This window comes from Ischnura elegans, chromosome 1 (assembly GCF_921293095.1).
Source record: "Ischnura elegans chromosome 1, ioIscEleg1.1, whole genome shotgun sequence".
NCBI classification, from domain to species: domain Eukaryota; kingdom Metazoa; phylum Arthropoda; class Insecta; order Odonata; family Coenagrionidae; genus Ischnura; species Ischnura elegans.
In genome coordinates, this window is record NC_060246.1 from 97312560 (window position 1) to 97332565 (window position 20006).

The 20006-nt window shown below is 38.0% G+C and overlaps 1 protein-coding gene across 1 annotated transcript in view; it reads left to right on the plus strand.

The window, feature by feature from the left end:
• LOC124166836 overlaps window positions 1-20006 on the plus strand; it is a 603633-nt gene that overhangs the window by 424710 nt on the left and 158917 nt on the right. Inside the window, exon 5 of the mRNA XM_046544536.1 lies at window positions 14094-18566. The gene's annotated coding sequence lies outside the window, so the exon portion shown is untranslated. The remainder of the gene's footprint in view (window positions 1-14093; window positions 18567-20006) is intronic.

Below are 20006 nucleotides of genomic sequence, written 5' to 3' on the forward strand. Positions count from 1 at the left end.
AGATTCTAGCGAGTGAAAGTTTGATGCAATAAAATTTCAAATTGAAATGAAAAACATGAAAATGAGCGCTATTCATGATAAAATGTAAAAAGCATTAGTAATGTCCACACTGATATACAGCGGGAAGGGGATCTTGAAAACCGAGTTAGAGGGTAGAATGTTGGGTAAACGAGGGAGAGGAAGGAAGAGAATAGGATTTCAGATAAAATGAAAGGGACGAGCCCTTATTATGAATTGAAGACGGAAGCCTAGGAGACTGCCAGAATACTTCTTAAACGCTCTTTGGAAACCAACATTAATCCACTACCGACCATGGTTTCGATACTCGTATGTTATTCGCAAGGTCCTTCTTCTATCCTTGAGAACGACACGTGGGTTACGATACCAGGTTTGGTAGTGAAATTGTATATGAAGTGTAGAATTTACTATTGATTTTTTTGTATTCATCATCGATATACCACATTTCCTCCACACCAAGCCTGAAAAGATTTCGCGTCAGCGTTATTGATTTTATATATTTTGAGCGCTATCGTTATCTTCAGCCAATTAGGCACCCTTCGTGATCTCAGATTTTGACATTTTAATCTTTTTGTCGTGTACGTTCGTCGAAAATTGGTCTTTGCAATTTTGACTGAAGAGGTGCCGCACGCCTATATTAGCTTGTGCAAACTGCCGGGTAATAACGCTGATAGGGATAGCCAGAGGATGGTAGGCCTACTGATTTTACAACGAGAAATTTTTATTCTGCCGAGGAAAATGTGGACGGAAAATGTTTTCAAGGGTAAGTTAGAACCAGGACGCTTTTGTAAACATATGTCTCTGTCATGTATTGACGCTTTATTCCAGGAAAAATGTTTGTCGATCTTTGTCGATTGTGCACTCGAGTTGTCTGATTGCTTCGGACCCGACGGTTCGAATGGGTCGCTCAAGGCTTTAAAGGGTCTGAGGGAGTCTCCCCGTATTTTTCCGTGCCAAATAGTATCTACATGCAGCCGTGCAAACCTTCGAAAGAGCGTGTATTATAGCCTGGTAAAACAGCGACTTTGGCTCTTTAGAATATTTCATAACTTCTAAAAAAAATAGGAGGAAAATCATCTCATGACGAAATTAGATTCATATTATTTTAATCCTGCATCGATTAAGTGCACTAAAAGAATATATTCATAATTAAAAATTAATATTTTCGTAATATTTTGTTTTCAACCTGCTACTGAACTGACCCCCTTACCTTCAATTAGCTCAATATTTTTTTATTATTTTGAGAAATAAGACATTAGTGAACTCGTTTTTGAACCAACCACTCAATCAGGGCAGTCAAAAAGTATCTAAGTAAGATTTGATAGGCTCTCGCCATCTTCTGCCGTGCACTTGAGCATCTTCCATCTGTCATGTTGTCCATATCGGAAACGTATGTCTGTAGTTAATACTACCACTCACAATATTTCCAGATAATATTTTCCTAAAATATTATGTAGTGTATATTTTCTCGTGACTATATTATAGCCATAAACATTCTTTAAAGTTTTAAGTCACCTAAATGAGTTTCAGCGTTAAGTAAACACTTTTATTCCTTGTCTGAATGAGAGAGCCTTATGAACTCGTTTTTTGCTCTGGCCGTTGAAAGGGGTAATTCATTAATTGCATAACTTATTTTGGCTTAGTATGTTCTCCTTTTGATGTTAGTGCATATGAGCTTCTACAAACCGATATGCATTTCGTTTCATGAGCGATTCAGTAAGTTTTAGGTAAATATCTTCCACTAAATTAAAATACTTACCGCGTGCAGTAAAGTGAGAGGTCTGCCTTAAATTAAATACAAGAAAAATGTTTTCTATCCCGAGTTATCATGTCAAAATTTGTTTTATCCATTTTTCATTTTAATCACTTCTTTAATTATATTATATTAATATTATTAAGTTAAAAATTTACGTCCGTTGGTATTTTGAAGTGGAGCTATCGTCTTTCGGTTAATGTGCTATTTCAGCATTTTGAGGAAGCTCATGGAATACTCAGCCCACTTTGTGCTATGAATGATATCCCGTACATAATGCCGAAGGTCCTCCCCAGAGACTTTTACAAGATGATCAAGGGTCCACTGTCTACACTTCTTAGAAGTAATATCACTTGTGGTGATTTCATGGGCCCGAAGGAAAAAATTGAACATATTTCAGCAACAGGGTTAGAAAACGTTTCTTTAATAAAAAGGAGGCTATTACTCCAATAAATTTAAAATATTGAATACAATGATCTATGGAATAGAGAGCAATTTTATGTATTTACTTTTTTGCCGTATGGGAAAGTAAAAAATTATATGTACACGTGCAAACACTAGATTTATTTTAGTGATGTATCACATGTCCTTTTAAAATGAAAGCTTTCAAATGTGTACATTTCAGATGTTGTGATTAAATTCATATTAATACTGCAGCTGATTCAATGAGATTTTATTGACTTTGCTAATCAATTAATCGCTGTAATTAAATTAACGATTTCAAAATTTGAAAATACTCGTTGTTTGTAATTTAATTTTTATCATGAGAGTCACCCGTGAATTTTAAGCGAGGCAAATTCTGGGCGGAGATATTATTGAAAAAAAATGAGGGTATTAATTGGTAAATATGCACATTGATGAGTAATAAGCGTAAAAGCCAACCCACTTCTCAAAAGACCTCCCAAAAATTTGAATTCCGTTGTCGGTGTTGCTAGGTTGCCTACTCAAAATAATGACTCATATCTGTATAGGTTGACCATAGACCTTAGATTTTAGTCATTCACATAAGACGACCAACAGAGAAACAAGTTGATAAAACTGGATTCTTGGTGAGAATTGGATAAAGATCCTCCTTTGAGATCACACTCCTCGGCATGGCTAACCTGCTGCGTCTGTTTCACAATGGTGTCGGTGAATTTGTTTTTTTCTTGGTCTCATCAGAGGTTATGTATTCAGAAAAAAGTTTTTTGTCCATCGCTTATTCTTTCTGGTATTTTTATTAAGCTACATCAGCATATTAGAAACTATGCTAAATAAAGAGAAGTATACAGGCGCCCACCTCAAGAATACGCGGACAAGCTTGTCGAGCGGTCTCTCTCGGTGACGGTATACTCGTGTAGCACTTGTGCTATCATCATGAAATTTTCAGAGTGAGTGGAATAGACAACAGTTATCAACATGTTTTTGTCTCTCAAATACTAAAACGTTATATCCGAGAAAATAATTAAATCACAAAAGGTAAAATTATTTGAGATAATTTGAGATAAAGGTAAATTTCAAAATCGGTATATTCCATCCACCCTGAATATTTCAATGATATCTTAAGCTTTAGATGAGCAATCCAGAGTAACCAAACAAGACCGCTTGAGCAGGAACATTGCGTCCTCTCAGTATAGAAATGGCTTTTTTCTTGAAGTTCGTATGCATAATTTTGCTAGTTTGTCACCCGCACTCAATTTAATATTGAATATTTTTTGTAATTCTCGTGAAAAAAAAACTTCGCATGGAATTAATTAATCAAAGGGCATAATTTTTACATGTCTAGTCAAAGCTGAAGATGAAAATGGTGATGTACAGAATTTCCTTCTTGGGCTCTAATAGGGATAGGAAATGAACTGAGGTCTTTTTGAATGGCTCGATAATCCTTGTCTTCGCGATATTATTCATTTTTATTCTTCATTAGCAATTAGATATTCAAGATTTATGGTAGAAAAAGTATTTAATTCGTGGAGAATTATTAATATCATCTCCATATCACCTTTATAAATGCAAAAAATGTAATTTTGTCTCATCAATATTCTCTTAGTGAGCTAATCTTTCCTTTTCGACCGCCAATGCAGCCAAAGCTCTCTTCTGAAGCCATGATCAAGAAAAAAACGTTCCTACGTTATCGCTTTCGAAACCAATTTCATCGACCCCTGATATCACCTTCCTCTCAAAGGACGTGCTCTGATAATAATCAATGTCATTTCAAGATAATTTTAATTTATTGTTTAGGCCATGATCACCGACCATCACCCGACAGCCATCTTTTTGACGTCACTTTTGACCGTTTCTTTGAATTTTTTTTTTTTCTTTTTTCATGATCTTCAAGATTTATCGTAAGAAGAGTATTTCGTGCATCGAGGAATATTAATATAATCTCCATGTCACCTTAATAAATGTAAAAAATTATTTAAATATCAATTCCTTGAAGAAATAAGAGTGTTTATTTTTTTAGCAAAGAGAGGGAATAGTGTTTTGGGGCAGCAACTGCTACAAAAAAAATATCTCTAACTTAATACAGGACGAAGTCGATTAAGTGTTTAGCCATTATGTGCTATTTTTACATTTTTGGATGCAGATCGAACTGAATAACACAATCTAAGACAATCCACTAATATACCAAACGTGAATCAATATCTTTCCGTCAATAGCTATAAGTTATTTATGACTTTACTCCTTATTACACCCAGCATAGAAAGAGATCAATCATAGTCATTCTATGCTTGATTTTTCAATAGCATCGGTGTAATTATACCGGTAAGGCTGCAATAAATATGTCTTTATTTTTAGAGCCTTTAATTGGTTATCACTTACGTCCAGACTTCATTTCTAGTGACATTTTTTCAAAATTCATTTCTTTTTAAACAAGGAATTGAGGAGATTGTATATGTTTTGTTCTACTTAATGAGTAATAAAAACCATATTATTGCGTATAAAAATGGATTAGCGCCCAAGATTGAATTAAAAATGAAAAATAAATAGGTTACCAAAAGGAGTTCAAGAGTCACTTTTATTGTGTTTCGAAATAGATAACATTTTTCAAATAAATTGGTTTCTTACAAAGTTAAATTTAGTCTATTTTTTCCTTTTTCAGTAAATGAAACCGTCAACTTCTTTCTGATACTTAATTTATTAGAGCAGAGGAAGTTGTTTTTGTTCCCAATTTCTGGGCTCTGTTAAATCCGACCCATACGTTTCTAGTTCAGGGACGGAGAAATCTTTAAACTCCGTCTCACTTGAGACCAATCCATTGGAAAGATACAGAATCGAGCCCTAGCGCTTAGTGAGTTGGCCCCGGGACCTATTCATTTCCTCCCTTCCCTTATATTACTTTCCCTGTATTCTCTGGATTCAAAGAATCGAGAGGATTTATGCCCACTGCACCCTCCACATCCCCCTTCAACTACAAGGTCTCCGAATATCTCTCAATCGCGCTCACACGATCGCCACAGCCATCCATCACAGACCTCGACTGCGATCCTTTCGACCGTGGAACCACGAGGTCAAGACGGACGGCCTTGCGGTGGGGTCGTAAATAGATTATAGAGGACTGCTGCCGGTATCTCCTTCCGTTTTTTCCACTGAGTTTAGTGGGCTTAATTGCTTCAATTGGTATGGTTGAATAAATTTGCTTTCCTACTACGATAGCTTGATTGGTTCGTTGTAAATAAATATCGGTCCTTTAGCAAGTCGTAAAAACCAGTATGGCCTATTTAGTGTACTCCGGCTGTAAATATTACCCTGTTTCTTACAAAAATTATACAATTCAACCCTTCATAGTGCGAAATACTGGTGTACATTTTGATGAAAACTAACTTTCATCGTTGAAGCCGTGGAAGTAAAATACCAGTATAAATAACTTTTGAATAAAACGTGAGAGCGTCATGATAGTCCAACGGAGAATCTAAAGCAGAAAGTAATTTAATGAAATCTGCTCTTGAGGGTAGTTACAAACTTTTAGAATTACGGACGTACATTATAAGAAAATATATTTAACTTCCTCTCTTCAACGCCCTTCTCAACAGATGTAAGGTACTGTAAATACATGTGGAAGAATGAAAATGTTTGTATATTAATATATTTTCTCCAATGTAGGAATCTTGAAGGAGAGGGTTGCGAAAGGCTGAGAAAATAAATTGATCCAGTTATTCTCATTTTCCTAGTTACGGGAAGGCTAAAATTTTATTTAATTCTCCAGCAAGTCTTTAAATAGCTTTTTAGTAACGGCGACAAGTATAGTAGAAAGTATTAAAAAATTAATGGAAAATGGAGCCCAAACTAACCCTAGGATTATTTGGACTTAGCTAGTGATGAAAATTATAATTCTTAAAAGTAGTTTCTCCAAATCTGCCTGCTAATAGATGGGTAAAAACTACATACTGATAAAAATATACATTTTTAACGTTTTCGTCTCGAAAAAGTTGAGTAGAACTTCAATTTAATGAGGGATGATCCATCTCTAACGCTGTGAGACATGGACAATAAACACAGTGTAGAAAGGAATAGACAGGCGGCGTTCAAAACGAGGTGTCACAGGAGGATGTTGTATAGCAAATAGATTGACGTAATAGTCGGCGAAGAGAGTCTGTAAGGAGTATGTAATGCAGGACTCTTGAATAAACGGGAAGGCAACCTAATTGGACATATTTCAATTTGCTGGGATTTAATGAAGAGAGTCGTCTAAGGGAGGCTGTGTGGGAAGAGCTATATAGAAGGGAATCGGTTGAAGTACAGAAGGAAAAGGATGAACTCTGTGAAAAGGAAGAAGGAGAGTGTGTGTTAGCGAAAATATAAGGCTTGAGTAGAAGAGAGTGGAAAGGAGCGTCAACCCTCCATTACAGTTCATCAACCTCAGGGCTGACGGACAGAGTCGCTGATGATGATGGATAGTACAACTACTGGGAAAGAGTGAAAATAGACCTTTACGTTGGCAAATCGCTTCTTTCCGTGAACTCTTTGTCCTCATCATTTCGGGTTAACTCGCGGCTTCGTTATGTATCCTTGTCTTCTTAAGTTTTTCTATTAAACCTCAATAAACCTTATACAAGTAATCCGTTCACTTGCTTTTAATTGAATAGGTCTTGAAGAAATATAATTTGTACATTTTGTGCAGCCCTGAGTGCTGATTTATTCAAGTTGGTAAAACTGGTAATGATGATATGCGCGTCACATTGAATATATTGCTTTCAATCAAATTGTACACTTTGTTCGGTTCAATGAATACGATGTACCAGCTATGCATAAAATTTCAACGAGATTTTAGCTATTGAATATTCTTGGAGAGCCTTCTGCACGTTAACATAAAAAATATCATCAAGAGATATATTTTAAGATTCAATCCATGAATGTGTACATTGCGCAATCGAATTTAATATGATCGGGAAGGCACTCAAAATGAACTAGACAGGTTTTCAAATAGTTCGATGAAAATTGATTTATCCGTTGAAGCCACGGAAGTAAAATTGCAGCTCTTATAAGCGAATATTGCATTTTTAATATATCATAATTTGTGAAGAAGCGAAGAAATTAGTGCAATCTTAATTTTTCGGGTGATCACAACACTAATTGACTCTCCGAGATATTGCTTTCTTAACATATCCTCTTTTATTGAATCGGTATGAGAAAGATGGCCCTCGTCACATAAGTCTCTTTCTTGTTCTCTATGCTTTGACCATACCGCTTACTGTAAAACTATTACACTCGAGTTTAAAGGATCATTTTCTTCATTAAAATGTTTCATAATTCGTATGACTTTCACTATGATGGGGAGCAGAGGATAGTGGGGATAGTATTTGACATTCTTAACCCGATTCTTTCATGATAAATTGTTAGTTCGAGTGCATTTAGCTTTTGAAGAAAAGAAGTGAGCATTATTATAGTCCTGCTTATAATCGAAAGAAGAAATTGATTGAATGAAATCCGCATCATCTGAGGGAGGTCGCAAACTTTTAGAAATACAGGTGTATCTTATAATAAAATACACTCAAAGTGTCCTTCTCAACAGCAGTGAGGCATATGAATATAAAATCCATATTAACACTCTGTAACATAAATGTTTTCTCACTAAATCATGCTCGCGAAATTTTTCTCTGGAATTGATAATATTGTAAGGGAAATCTGTAAAAAAAAAATGATTTATTATTATTATGAAAATCATCGCGGAGAATCGGACGATGTGCATAAAAAGTTTCACATGCATTTAAACAGACTTTTTGTTCCTCATGTCGATTGTAATGATCAAAAGGTTTTGCCTCTTCATAGATTACACACGCATGTGCTTGACGATGATACTCTAATCTTTATCCTTTGCGGAACCTTGTAGTGATAGAACGCAGCAAGCTCTCTCTCCTTACCTTCATGTTTCCCGAGTATTATCGTCAGTGCTGGGGCCTTATAATATTTTCCGCGAAGGTCTGCCCGTGCAACGAGTACTTATTGAATCCACACAGAGGGGAGTTCGATCGTAACCTACAGAATTGCTCGCTATTGAGAACAGGAAGAACAAAAATTACATTCTTTCTTAGAATCCCCCGTTTATTTTTTTAGATTGGCAGGAGCCCCTAGTAATTGAGTATAAAGAAGAGGTGGTCCAATGGTTTGAAAAGTTTCCCATTATGTATTTACTTTATATTGCTAATTTCACAATCATTGAATATTATAACTGAATCCAAATTTTTAATCTAATTGTTTAGACCTCTATTTTTTGTCTGAGTGAAAAGGCTTGTAATAATTTGTCTATTTTTATTTGAGTGATCGCTGATAATAAAGCACTTGAGCTTGAAAATATCATACAATGCTATAGTCACATAAAGCATCTCAACCACACGTGGTTCAGTGTTTTAAGTAATTTATGGTGATGCCGTCTACTTTATAGGCTGTGCTTTCATTTTCTTTAATTTATGAATATAGACGACGCATTTTTGCATTAACTATTGAAATGACTTGATGCCCTAGTCTCATACTACTACTATATGAAAACGAAGCACAGGGTTCAGACTCTTTATCATCAAAACGTCGCTATTTATGTTTGATTGGATTTTTTTTATTTTATTTTTTTTTGTTCCTTCATCCATCATTGTAGTGCCATCAAGGTGATGAATTTAAGACTCCTTACCATAAGCGATTTCCGTAAAAATATTTTTCCTAAAATAAGAGGCAACTTCATTGGAAGAACATAAACTGATATTAACAGCGTGACCCCTTTATACCCACTATTTCAAAGTCAAAAGGTTTCACTTATTCTCCCAGTCATCCATTGCTCTTGTATACACAACTGTTTATATGACCGTTTTATGACCTTTTGTCCCAGCCATTCGTCTCGGAATTGCGTAACGGCTTTCCAATCTGCTACCTGCGGGGTTAAGTCTCTCTCATTTTTCCCCTCGACCGTCTCTAGGATACGTGCCAGTGTGGTGATCACAAATCATCTTATTGTTTCACATATCGTAATCCCTGGTTGATACTTCTAGTGGGGAAAACGTGATAGTTTTGCGGTGAAGATAATTCATTCCCGTTGAAAGCACAAGGTAAAGCACTTTGATCCCTAGGAAAAACGTGACTTTTCATTTAGTGAGCCAATTCCTTCGGTTAAACATTTTTTGAGGTTTGTACATTGAAACCTCTCCATAGCGAATTTTTGTCGCATCTGCACCAAGGATTTATCGTTTTTTTCAGTCCCATTCCGATGATTCAAATATTGTAAATTCTACCTCCAATAAGTTCCAGTGGTTGTTAGTCTTTTCAAGAGCCAACTCCAATCCTGGACTTTCCTATGCTATGTAATCATCAGGGAATACTGTTTTTTTTCTTATGACGGTAACAATGAAAGTAATATTATTTTTCATACGAGGGGGTGAGATGCCTAGGGATACAAGTGATTTATTTTTCTAAACAGAGTAAGGTACAGAAATTATGTGAAGGAAACAAACAAGATCAACTATATATTTATTAGTGCATTAAATTTTCCACTCGATATTTTATCCCTTGGCCACCAAGTTTTTGTAACCTTCTTCTATCAATTTCTGTTTCCAACTCTGTTCAGAAAAGAATCACATGTACTCCTGCTTTTCACCCCTTCATGTACTCAAGCGGAGTAACGAAGCAGTTCTTCAGTGAATTCAGCGGGACTAATGGAGGGAAAAGTTCATCTAGGTGGTGGATTAGCGTAATGAACAAATAGAGGTAGCCATATATCAGCCAATCAAGAGTAAGTGAAACTAAAAGAAAGTTTTAAACATTCTACGGCTTTCAGTAAGCAGAATGTATCTCTCGTGAGAATAATTCTCGGTGAATTGGTGTTATCGTGCTACGTATAAATACTTTTTCGGCGGAAATCCGAATAATATTTCTCATTTACGTAATCCTTTCTTTTACTTCCTCAAAAAAGGCTTCTGAGTTTGGCTAGTGAGGACTACACGTAAGCGTTGGATGTGAAAAGGTCCAATGCGACGATTAAGTTTTCCTTTAGTGCTTCTCCTCTAATCATGCTTTCCGTTGCAACAGCGAAGTACTAAGTCATCGCCAACAGTTGCGGTTCTTATTATATGATTAAGAGGGTCGTAAACTCCTGAGTATATACTGAACTCTACCCATCAATAACCGTGGGTACTGTTATGCGAATAGTACGGTAACATATTACCCTTAGTCTTGGTAGTATATTTAGTGAGTTTTCATTGATTTCCCAAAACTATTATAGCCTCGTCATAGCACAGCAGGAATTTAATCTTCCCTGACGATATTTTTTCCTCATAGTTCACTCGTATACTGTGTATGCTTGGCCTAAAAAGCCTCCCTCTGGAGAAAGATACATATAAACGGTCTCTAATCTTGTAACCATAACATAATTAAGCCCTGATAAAAAATTTAACCTGTCGGAAGGATCTTACCCATTCGTGACTCTTTGAAGCTTCCCTTCTTCTTTAAGCTCCAACACGAAAGGAAGGACCAAAGTTTATTTTTTTGTTCACTCTAAGTTCTGTATGCATTGCGAAGGATGCAAAAAGCTGGCAAGCGGGGTGAAGGAGAGATAAAGATTAAAGAGTCATAAAAGAGAACTTCTGAGGTCCGTGTGTGTATTTGCAGACAGTGTAATCTATTTGTTCACCAAACAAAAAAGGAAAGAGTTCTAGTGCATGGAGAGTAATAGGTTGAGGTTCTCTTTGGCTGGCCTACATTTTTCCAAATGGAACCAACCTCTTTGCAGTTCAGCGTGGGCAAAAAAAACCGTCTCGCTGAGAGTGATCTGGTGCAAAGATATGGAATGAGATAATCTGACCTGACACCGAATGCAGAGAGAGGAACCCTGGCGTGAGGGTAGTTTCCTCATTGGATGGCTTTCGCCAGCGTCGTCTGAGAGAAAATCGACACGAATGTAGGACTTCGTTTCCTATAAAAAACATTGGTGATTGGTGCTGCACCGAAGTTGGGCGGTAATATTTGATATTTTTTCTTACTTAAATCGTATGCACCTTGGTGTTGCTGCAGGATATAGTACGGAGCAGAGCTACCTCGTTTAAGTGAAACTGTCAATTCCACACATTTCTAGAATTTACTGGTTCTTTAAATTCGAGCCATAATAATTTATTTCTTTAGCATTCATTTCTTTTTATTTTATTATTATCGTAAATATATATTATATGTTTATTATATTATTTATTATATATTATGTTTTGTTTATCTTATTGAATCTAAAATATATCGTTGATATATTTTAGATTCAATAAGATAAACAAAATGGAAAGTTTTGGGGCTAAATAATTGTTTATCCGAGTGGATTTTTAAGCAGCAGTACATTAAAGTGATGTTTGATTGTGAGTGATGTTAATTATGTCGGTTAGTAGATTTTAGATGCAAAAGGAGTGCAGTCTGAGAAATTATTTTAATGAAATGGTTCATTAAAAGTTCGTAAAAAGTTCTAAGCACAAAAATAATCAGGGTTGAGTTTTTCCAAACAGAAGTTTAAGGCTGCTTCCGAATATTCCATAACAATAAATCGTTTTTTATAACGCTTTGTGGTGGTGATATATATTTACAATTTATCAACCGATTTTTTTTATTTGAAATAGTTAAGTGAGTGCTAAATCATATTCCCTATCAATTGTGATATTTTTTTTAAATTTCGTGGTTAAATACGTATAACACTTTTTCAAATAACTTTCTAGAATTATAATTTTCCCAATATGGAATTTACTGTTTTACAACAAGCATGGCTCCACCTTATTTTTTTCTTTTCTATTGCCAAGATGCAGTAAAGCAATGAATTGAACTTAGACGACCCGCTTTCGTGGGTAGTATTTGGTTGTATTTAAATTGTTAATATCATGCATTTATCATGCATATTCCAAGTTAAATAAATATTATTATTGAGGTGCTTTGCTTTCTTGTGAATTCCCTGTTACTGAGTAAACCTGAGAAGGCATACACGAATTCGTGGTAAGATTTGATACCTACGAACATTTTTTAGCCTCGATCCGTAATGCTGAGGACGAAGGCAAAATTCTTCAAAACCCCTCTGTTAGTAAACTATTAATAAAAATATTATAATACGTTCATTGAAAACTTTTTATTTTTTACTAGAATCATTTTAATGGTACTTAATTTTTATCTGAGAAATAGTTGCCTCTTGGAGAGGCTGTTGAAGTTTTCAGTGCCGACATATTTTTTCATGCTCTCTCATTGGCTTTATCGTCAATTTTTTTCAAAAATTGTTTGGTAAAATACGCAAGGTAAATAAGAAATTGATTTATAAAATACTCTTTACGTTGCTTGTTACTGCAAATTGGATAATAAAAGTCAATGCTTCATGAAAAATTGGACTGTTTCTTTTTTTTTCTCTAACCTATTCCATGTTGTGCAGCCCCGTTATTTCATGAAATGTTGTAATGTGTATATTTTGGTTAAAATAGGAAATATATTTATAATATATAACCTGCATTGGGACCCATGAAATTAGTGGAGAATATGTACCGTATCTTGAGAGATGTTTATTAATAAAAATGCGTAAAATTTCTAACTATATTAATTCCCAAGCCCGTCCTATAACATACACGTTGATTTACGGTATCAAATGAAACCAGGTGATTTTTGTTCGTAGAGTACCTTAAATGTTACAATTACTTTTTGTTTTGTTGGATATTTCTATAACAAATGAGTGTAGAAAAACTTTATGACGGATGTATTTCCAAGCATAAAAAATGCCGTCTCGTTCTGATGGGTAGATCGGTAGGGTTGAAAAATTGGATAAATAACTTTACCTGGCATGTATCATGGACGCATCTCTTGAATTTTACTGTTTTTTGATGTTTTCTCGTATTTTAGTATGTGAAGTTATTAATTTCAATAGCATCGCTTTCATATTCAGCCCAAAAGAGTTTATTCCATCGTTAAATAGATTTCAGGTTTCAGGTCATGAAGTAATGGAATTGTGTCATGTTTTCCGGAGGTCATATCTCCTTCTATTTCAGACAGGCAGACTTTTGATCATAAAAAGTAATTTATTACAGTGCTAACGCAAAATTTAAGTTGAAATAGCGATTCAAGTGTGACTCTCGGAAATAAGATAACGTTAAAAAATGAAAATGGCATCGTTTTTCAATCAAATGGCCAGTTTAAATTAAGATTAAATTATTTTTCCTAAACGTAATCGATGAATCTAACACATGTTTCCAGGGAATCATTTTTCACGAGGATTTTCACATATTTGCTGAAACTGATTTTTTCAAAAATAACATGCAACGATAACCTCACAGGATTTTCCACACAGCAGGTGATCTTGAAACAACATGCAGGCATGATCATTGAGACGGAAATATTCAATTTTCCACTAGAACGTCCATAGTCACATGCAAAGATATGTTTTGACGGATGAATCTGAGTGTTATATTTTCCGTCGTTATTGCAATGCAATTCCTAGTAAAATAAAGGCAATACTCGATTTTTTTCAGAATTTTCCCCTTTGGCCTATAATTACCAATTTTTCCCAAATTTCGAGGGTAGGTGTCTCCCGTTAAAACAAATATAACCCACCGTTAATTCTGGAAAAATCAAACGTGAAGGTTTTTCATTAAGAAAATGTAAACATTTTCAAGTCAATCACTACTATCATGACAGCATTTAATTTGACATTTCATTTTGCTGCATTAAATTACCAGTAGGTCATAATCAACTTTTATGTAGCCGAGAATTTACGGTGCACAAATTTTTAAATTCATATTACTCAGAAGCAACACTGGGTTAAAAAGCATTCTCCCTAACGATAGATAAAAATTGCTGAAACTAAGCCAACAGCCTTATTCTTCGCATACGTCTTCTTTACTCTTATTTTCGCGTATATTTTCAGGTCCCACGGCGTCTTCAGGAACCTTAAGGGTCCTCAACTGCAAGACCTCAGCCGTCACGTTGCATTCTCCCGCCGTTCTGACCAGGCCCTGGACCGGACGGCCCACTGACCCAGAAGCCATCCGCTCCAACCAACCACACGGCCTAACTCTATTCTCACCCCTTAATCCCCAGACTCGCCCGCTTATAACCCTCGGAGACGCAGTAAGAAAGCGTGGGTGAGGCGAAAAGCAGAAAGGAGGACCTGAAATCAGGCCACCATTTTTCCTGTCCGAATTCCTTTCACAAAACGCTCTGAGGCGACAACGCCTTTTTGATTCATTGGAATCAACCTTTCCCAGCCTGAATCTTAATCTGAAGGTTTTCTCCCAACTCGCCCCTCTGTGGGAGACCTCTCTCGCGGGCGAGAACCAATTTTAAAGGCGATATCCTTCGCGGCCGGAAAGAGATCTCGGGGTCGAGGTCTGCGGTGGACTAATGATGCTGATGTGGGAAAGTGTGTCATCATAAATCAAGAGAGAGAGGGAGGAAAGAGGCCTACTCGGAAGTGAGACTTACTTTTTTACAAACCCCTTCTAAGTCATGGCAATTTTCGTGGGTCTCTCCATAATGCCCGATGAGTTTTTTTCATAAGGTGCTTGTTATAACGGGATCTTGTTTAATTATTCTCAGGGTGGTGGAATAATGATTGCACTAATTAGCAAAGATTTTAAAGCAAGGCTCTAATTCGAGCGTAATACCTTTTTATCTGTACCGTGAAAGAGACAAATCCTTTCTAATTGCGGCTCGTTCGCGTTAGGATTTAATTTTTTCATGGATTTATATTTTTAGAGTCGGCACATTTTCTTGCCTCCCACTTACGTGAGAAATTTCGCAATATTTTTGGATCTTAAAAGCTATTTTAAGAAAGTAGCTAGGGGGCAATTTTATTACATATATATTTATGCATTGAAGATGTCGTCTAAGAATATGGTGACCATCCTTTGGGACTGCCACGTTTCAGAAAGTTAACAAAAACAAATGTAAGGCCGGTATGCCATTGCTGTTTTCGAAACTGTCAAAATTGACTGAGCAATCAAACGATTTGGATAAAAGTCGTGAAAGATAGATTCACTGACGATAGATAAGTTTAAAAGTAGCTTCCACTCATCTCCTCTCGTGGTAATTTATACCCTTTCTTTAAATTATTCTAATCTAGTTTCCCATCTGAGAAATCGTCTCTTATGTTCCTGAGTGATTTTTAGGCAGGGGATCTTCAGTACCTTTCCCCTGAGGCATATGCGGATCGGCCCGGAAAAATCTTCACTCAATTTTCACTCTACTCCTGAGCCGCTCCAAAAATATCCCTCAGGGCACCGAGGCAAGCCCTTCTCTAATTCTTCCTCGCTCTACCCCTCTTCACCCTTTTTGGTTCCCTTTCCCTCGCCCCTCCAAACTCCGTTTTTTCCTCCCTCGGTCCTCAATCAATCCCAGCCACTCCCTTCTTCTCCCGCTATCCTCCTCGTCTCGCCTCGATCAGCCGCCTACAAAAAAATTGACTTTTCATCCCACACTTCCTCAACCTCGATATCCGGAAGGAACACCTAAGAGCTTCTCGGGACCATCGTAGCATACCTTCTATTCCCTCCTACAAATCCTCCTCCTTCCTTTCCCTAACCTCTTCCCCTTTCGTCTTTCCTCAAACCACCCCTTCCTTCGTCGTAAGCGATTCATTTATTCACGGGAAGAAAATCCTGGAGACTTTTTTAACGTTGCGACGTTGAGCTAATAAACGTGCCCTCAACTTTTCCCTACTTCTTCCTCCGCCCCCTTCGGTAGTGATTGGAGATAGGGTTTTTTTTTTAAAAAAAAAGGGCGAAAGGGCTCATTTTGAAGGTCGGTTTAATTTCGAGGGGTAGGACCCCCAAATGCCATCAAACGCCACCCACACTCATTCACTCACCCTTCTCCCCCCTGAGTTCATTTCGTAAGCGAAAACTTTCCATTCATGGCACACTTAGCCCGCCAGTCGGGTCGTTGGGCTAACCCGCTCGAAGTCGGTGAAGTCTCTTATGAACGGAGAAATTTCTTTTGGAAGTTTTTGACAGTTCCTTAAATGTGCTCCCTGATGCCTTGAATAGAGCCAAGTTGAGGTCTTCTCATCTTTTCGTAGTAAAAGCGAAAGTAGAGGTGTCACTATTAATCCACGTTTAGCGGTCTTTGAGGAGAAATCTTAAGGTGATGCGTATGCGTTAACGCTCTTTTGCTCTTTTTTAGCCCCAAAAGTACTTAGCGTTTCCATGAACTTTTAGAGTTAAATCATTGAGCCTTTCCAAGGTTGAGACAACTTCAAAATGAGATTTAATATTTAAGCTAGGGCGTAAATTTAATGTTAAGCCACACTACTATTTAAAAGGTCAGACTACAATTGGATCCAGTTAGTATTCATGCAAAATGATCTTCACCCCCTGTTAAGATCAGAAGGGTCCCAATTTTAATGAAATTACAATTTTTTTGGAAACTTCTCATAAGTTTTCCGAAGTCTAGATTCAAATGCATCAATTTTTAAGGAAAAACCAGGATATGAAGTGACTACTTCCCTAGCCTTGATCGTCCAACTGTCTCCCATTTCGCAATCGTCTCAAACGGAACCCTGCATTACCTTTCCATAGAATCTTTTTTTTCACCTCCGGTGACCAGTTTTCGGCGCGCATTGACCGGTGAAAACCTATGATTCAGGGCACGAACCCAAGAGACAGCCTGAAGCGACGACTGTCACGCGGAAGGGTGGGAAAACACACCACCTGAGAAGCTCGCAGCATCTTGGGTTAAAATTCCCAGTCACCCCGGTCGATTCTCACGTAGAGGAACGGGACTGCACACTCGGGTCTCCGTTGCGTGGGGAAAATCGTAGCAAATCCTCACTAGAGGTGAAGAAATTCTTTCCTCCCTCCTATTTTTTCGAAACAAAAACAAAGGCGAAGTGGGAGGCGTCGTGAGCCCCAAGACCCTTTTCGAAGGGAATAAAAGAATCCATTTCAGCGCACGAGAAACCATCCCTCATACCTTTCTTCAGCTCGAATAACCATATATCCGACTTCCGTCGGCATACGGGACCGATACTCAATTGCGCTCTAAGGTGCCGCGCTCCTATTCCGCTTAATCTCGAGGTGTTTCCTTATTTCTCGAGGCGTTCGCGCCCTTATTCATCCTCTCATCGGCGGTCCGTTCTCGCCCGCTAGAGGGAGCGAACCCTTTCAGAGTTTCCATTTACACGTCTCATCTTACTCCCTCCCCTTCCTATTTTCCCACCAATTCCATCGCTCGGCTACGCAAGCACTTTCGCCCTCGACCACGATCGAAGCGTCTCACTCATTTCTTTTCTCCCTCTCTCGAATAAAAACCCCCAAATAAGTGAGGAAGCACCTTTGGTTTCGGGTTACCCTCAAACCTGTCGTTGGGGATACCACTCCTAAGGGAGGAGCAGTTGCCCATTTCCGTATAAATCGATTAATCACGTGGCGAGAGTGAGAGAGAGAGTGTGGGGGAATATATTTTCGACAGGCCCACCGCAAGCGAGAGCATCTCCCAATCCTTAATCCCCCCGACCACTCCCCCGTCTCTCCTTACAAACCTCTCTAATCCCAAAACCCTCCTCGGTTCCACCCCTTTCCTGCGCCTCTCCCGTCATTTCCTACCACGCGTTTAAAGGGCACCGACCGGAAATCGTGCCACACTGCCACATTTGGTGGCCCAGAAAACTTTCCCTCACGGTTAACCCATCTATTACTTCTTCCTTTGGTGCCCGTCCGAGTAGAAAGTGGGGCACTCTCGTTCTGTTTTCTCACTCGCTTCTCAGAAACCCTCTCGGGATCATCAGCTTTATTCTCTTTTCCTCCAATCCCCGCGCACAAAGTATCTTTACGCCTCCTCATATACCTCATACCTTTTGAACCCTTTTCCTTCCTCCTTTAAGGATTCTCCACTCGTAATCCCCACCCAACCCTGACCGTATCAAATCATCCGGCTCCCACGAGAGTCTGGCCCGCGATTTACGTAACCAGACGCGCACTGGGCTATCTCCTCCTGAGCTGTTTCCCCGACTGAGGGAATTCTCCACAACAATACCTTGCCTTTCTCAGGAGCGATTCTCTTAATACCCCCTATCCGTCCCGACCCCCTCTCTCTCTCCTTTCCACAACGTAAAGAGGATCCCTTTCAGAGCCCTTACCCTTTCATACGGCCAACCAATCCGCTCAGCCCGTTATTTTTTTTAAACTTCCGACCGACGGCCTTCCTCGTTCGTCCAGAATACCGGAGGAGGGATACGGCCGGACAGCAAGCTGGAAAGTGGAGCAAGGAGGCCGGGGAAGAGTTCTGGCTGGGGGATAATAGTGGAAGAAAGTAAGGAGTCCATGGAGCTTGGACGTAGATGAGGGAGCCTGTCGGAGCTTATCCCCCTTGGTCGGCCACTTTCTTTCTGGAGAAGTGAAGGGTGAGTTTATGGGGCGAAGGTTTAAAATGGGCTATCTCCTCCACTGACCTAAGAGACCGGAAAGACAAGGTCGTTAAGAGTCCCCACCCACTCAGCCCCTTCCGACAATATTTAGCGCATGACCCAGTTTTTTTGTAACCGAATATTTAGATGCTCTTAGGGTCGTGTAGTATGCATGAAAATTCTCGTGGATACGCACAATTTTATTAATTGTGAGTGAATTTTCTTCAGAAGTGAAATATCTTCAGCTCAATCTGTACCTCATGAGTGAATTATCTTCAGTTCATTCTATTCCTCATGAGTGAATTATATTCATTACATTCTGTACCTCATTCTTACCTTAGCCTTTTCCTAAGCGTACCTACCTTAGTCTTTTCCTAAGTGTATATTCTTATTTCTACCCCAAATTGGTGGTATTGCCAACCATACGACTTTATTAAAGGAAAAATTCCTCATTTTTTCCTCGTTATGTCGTAAGCGAATTGTAAAAAATTGCAATGACTGTTACCTATCATTAGTAACGCTAAATGTAATTATTAAGTACTCCGTCTGGGAAGATGATATTTTGCTGCAAGCATCAACTGAACAGAGACACACCATCCGAGCACACTGAACGAATAATTCCTAGTCACAAGTAGCCCAAATACTTCTGGAGATCTATAATATCACTCGCTTTGCTCGCTGGGGGGGCTCTGCCCCCCCTAGGCCCCCCGAAAAAGGCCTGCGGCCTGTTATGTCACTATGGGAGGTCTTACACTTTTTGTTTGTTACTTGTTACTTAAGGATCGTTTCCTTTTAAGCTGGCTAGCTTAGGTATAAGCAATATTTCCACTTTCACGTAAAACGAGCGCATAGTACGTAGGCTACAATATGAATGTAAATATTTATAAAGAGAAATGTTTTTCTGAGGGGCTAAAAAAGTAAAATAAATTTCTACGAGTTTCTCTAATTTATTCAATTCAAATACAAAAAACGTTGAGACCACGTTCCACTGTACCACCCAATGCATACGTAATATCATAACATAACGACTTTTCGAATTACAATGAAAAACACGTTTATTAATTTTTTTCCACAAAACTCAACCAAATTCTTGATATACGAATAAGATGTAACAACTGTTCCCCTTCGTAAGCGAATTACGTTGGGACTGAATATCAATATCTAGAAACAAATGCGCCTTAGCATGAATTGGGGCTAGTATAACGAATCTTATCGAAATATTATTTATCGTGATCGCGAATGATTTCACTTCAGAAATACCTCTATTTAAAGTTTTAATGAATCGGGATACACAAATATCTCAGCTTTAATATCCAACGCAATGCGCAATAAATCTGGTGAGTAACGGATCACAGCCTTTGGTGTACAAGACATTGTGAATGTCAAGATTTCGATAATTTTCACAGTTGAATAACTTAGTCACTCAAGGAAACGTGC